This window comes from Dryas octopetala, chromosome 1, assembly GCF_963921425.1.
Source record: "Dryas octopetala chromosome 1, drDryOcto1.1, whole genome shotgun sequence".
Classification (NCBI taxonomy): Eukaryota; Viridiplantae; Streptophyta; class Magnoliopsida; order Rosales; family Rosaceae; genus Dryas; species Dryas octopetala.
In genome coordinates, this window is record NC_141366.1 from 27,567,987 (window position 1) to 27,572,037 (window position 4,051).

At 40.6% G+C, this 4,051-nt stretch overlaps 1 pseudogene; it reads right to left on the reverse strand.

Annotated features, from left to right (window-relative positions):
* Positions 1-683: 683 nt before the first annotated feature.
* LOC147299490 (uncharacterized) lies at positions 684-1,265 on the reverse strand (annotated as a pseudogene).
* Positions 1,266-4,051: the final 2,786 nt, after the last annotated feature.

A 4,051-nucleotide genomic window follows, 5' to 3' on the forward strand; every position in this document is an offset into this window, starting at 1 on the left:
CCGGCCCTTTGACTAGCTACCTTAGGGTAATTGCATCTAGATTATGTTGTGAAATTAAATAAGCTCGAAAGTATGATAATTTCAATTGGCATCAAATGAGTATCCTAAGAACGTACTCATGAGAAAATGGATCATTGGATGTTCATAAGTTACATTAAGGTGGGTATATGCTACATGTGTTTATCGTTTTCACAAAACTTAATGACTCTTGCATGGATAACAGTTGTCTTAGGTACACTTAGGGAACATGCAATTTAACTGACTAGGGGAGACCTAAGAAGCTCTTAGTTTATGCATAAGGAAAACAGTAGTTAGGTCTGTCCCTGAAAAGGCCTTTGGCTGGTAAACTTTATTACATTTATGCGTTATCTTGAATTGCTTGGTTATATTTCCATCAATTGGTGGTGGATTCTGAATTCTTGGCATTGCAATTGTGTGTGTGTGTGTGTATGTGGTGTGCGTGAGTTTCACAATCTACAAACCCCCTGCCGTGTGTGTGTGTTTGGTGATTCTAATTGGTAAGTTGAATTAGTTTGATGTATATTTACCTATTCCTTGTGGGATCGACCTCGTACTTATACGTTATGCTTACATGAGCGATTCGTATACTTGCAAGCTATGTACAACTGTTATTCGTTTCTAAATTCCAAGTAAAACAAGTTGTACAAAAAGGAACAACACTGTCATGCGAAAAGATGCGGGTACTGAGCTCTCATCTGTTCCTCCCGTTCCCATGTCGCCTCTTCCACTGTGTGGTTTCTTAATAAAACGTTAACCAGGGGAATGGTCTTAGTACGAAGTACTTGATCTCTACGATCCAAAATCTAAATGGGCTGCTCCTCATAAGACAAATCCTCTCTCAACTCAACGGGGTGGGTCTCCAAACTATGAGAAGGATCTGGTCTATACTTATGCAACATAGATACATGGAACACATCGTGGATACAAGAGAGCCCCATAGGTAAGGCAAGTCTATAGGCAACTGGACCAACTCACTCTGTAATCTCATAAGGTCTAATGAAACGAGGACTTAACTTTTTGCGCTTCCTAAAATGCACTACACCCTTCCAGGGTGATAACTTCAGGAAAACTCGATCACCCACCTCAAACTCATGATCCTTCTTGCTTGTATCCGCATAGCTCTTTTGTCGATCTTGAGCCGCCTTCAACCTGCTCCTGATAACTTGTACCTTCTCTGATGTCATATGTACAAATTCCGGCCCAATAAGTTTTCTCTCACCAACTTCGTCCCAACAGATAGGTGTCCTACACTATCAATCAACACTGGTCTTACTCGAAAGCTAGCTAACAAGGCTCCAAAATGATCTACATCCAAAGTAGCTCCTGAAGTCCTCAACTCAACTAATAAAGGCAGGTGTATCGCCTTAAGATGTGCCAAAGAGCTTAAAGTCTTCCTGCTAAGAGCATTCGCCACCACATTAGCTTCTCCAGGGTGATACTCAATAGTACAATCATAATCCTTGATCAACTCTAGCCACCTTCTCTGTCTCAAGTTCAATTCTTTTTGAGTGAATAAGTACTTAAGGCTCTTATGATTAGTGTAGATCTGACAAGTCACTCCATATAAATAATGCCTCCAAATCTTAAGAGCAAACACAATTGTTGCAAGTTCAAGATCAACTCATGCTTTTTGAGTTGCCTAGAAGCATAAGCAACCACTTCACCATGCTGCATCAACACACAACCTATGCCTTAGCGTGAAGCATCGCTGTAAATCACAAATCCACTACTACTATCAAGAAGTGTCAAAACGGGGGCAGAAGTCAGTTGATTCTTAAGCTCTTGGATACTCTGCTCACACTCATCGGTCCATACATACTTCACCCCCTTCCTGGTCAACCGTGTAAGAGGTGCTGCTATCTTGGAGTACCCTTCTACAAAACGACAGTAATAACCCGCCAAACCAAGGAAACTCCTCACTTCGGTTACACTAGTAGGTCGCTCCCAATTCATAACGGCCGCAATCTTCTGTGGGTCAACAAAAACACCCCCAGCTAAAATCACATGCTCCAAGAATCCCACTCTATCTAACCAAAATTGGCACTTGCTGCACTTGGCATACAACTAATGCTTTCTCAAAGTCTACAAAACCGTCCTCAAGTGCTCCACATGATCTCTGTCACTCCGAGAATACACCAATATGTCATCAATAAATACAATGACAAATCAATCCAAGTAAGAAAGGAAAACCCGATTTATAAGGTCCATGAAGGCTGTTGGGGCATTCGTCAACCTAAATGGCATGACTAAGTACTCATAATGTCCATATCGAGTCGAAAAGGCAATCTTGGGTACGTTGGTCTCTCTAATTCGTAATTGATGATAGCTCGATCTCAAATCAATATTCACCTTAGCACCCTGCAACTGATCAAACAAGTCATCAATACGAGGCAAGGGATATCAATTTCGCACTGTGACCTTATTAAGTTGTCTGTAATCAATGCACAACCTCATAGTTCCATCCTTCTTTTTCACAAACAACATTGGTGCGCCCCAAGGAGAAATGAACATTACGTCAGATAAACCCCTTCTCTACCAATTTCTGTAATTGAGTTTTCAACTCCTTCAACTCGGCTGGAGCCATTCTATATGGTGCTAAAGAAATGGGTGTTGTGCCAGAAACCAAGTCAATGGCAAAGTCGATCACCCTCTCTGGAGGCAAACCCGAAGGTCGTCCGGAAATACGTCAGGAAAGTCCTATACCACAGGTATGTCCTCAAGTCTCACCTTACTAGCTCAACAATCAATGATGTGGGCTAATTAAGTACCCCGTACAACCCTTCCGTAACAGACGTCTAACAGTTAGAGCTGAAATTATACAAGATGGAAGGATTCTACGCTCACCATGAAAAAAAATCTCTGGTCGCCCTAGAGGTCTGAAAGTCACTATCTTCCAAAAACAATCATCAGAGGCATGATGAATAGCAAGCCAATCCATACCCAAAATAAGGTCGACGTAAGAAATGTCCAAGAGAAACAAATCTGCCTCAAGTTCATGGTCGTCAATTAAGATGGGGCAACCTCTAAAAACTTCACAAGCTAAGGGTGAAACCTCGGCTGGTGTAGCTATAACTAACTCAGATTCCAACGGAGTCGACACCCTATCGGCGGATAAAGCAAGTCTACGTGCAATAAAAGAGTGTGTGGCACCAGAATTCATCAAGATACGTGCATTTTGTCCAAAAATAGAAATCATACCAATAATGACGTCCGGGGAAGCCAAAGTGTCCTGCTGCGTCATGGCGAAGACTCTGCCCTAGGCTCTTGGGCGTCCTGGCTGACCCCTCTGCTGTTCTCCACCTCTACTAGCATGATTAGACTGTGCGCCACTACTAGACGTGGCACCCCCAGTCTGTAAGGATTGGATAAAAAAAAAAAGTGTTATTTAAGAAATAAAAAATGTTTTTAGTTTAGGTTTGGGGGAATGGTTTGAGGGTTGAGTTTTGGCAAGCATCTTAAAGTCCTTAAAGTTCTTAAATCTCAAAAAGAGAATTTCTTATTATGTTTGCTTACAATTTGTGATAACCTTTCCTTTTCATTTCTTTAACCCCTTACCTAAAGTCCTTTGATCCAAGATATTTTGTGCATGACTAGTGGAGATGAGATTGAGTAGCAAGAATATGGAGGCATATGCACAACATTACATTGAATGCATACACTAACCCTTAAACACTTGTGTGAAAATAGAGAGCTTCCAATGAGTGTTTGGTTATCCAAGTTTGAATTGCATATCTTGTGAATGCATTGAATTGACATATGGTTTATAGTGCACACACTTACTCAAGCATGTGTTTCATGTCTTGTTATTAGTACTAAAGGAAAATCTAGGAAATATTTTGGGCTTCTGAAATTCATAGTCCTATCTTGTATTTTTCTTTATTGTGCGTTTTGTTTGCTCGAGGACGAGCAAAACCTAAGTTTGGGGGTATTTGATATGTTCATAAATTCACATCTTTTTATATTCCTCTTACTTAGTTTTTGTGAGTTCATTTGATTAAAAACTTTAAATTTCATTTAGTTTTGTGTTTTT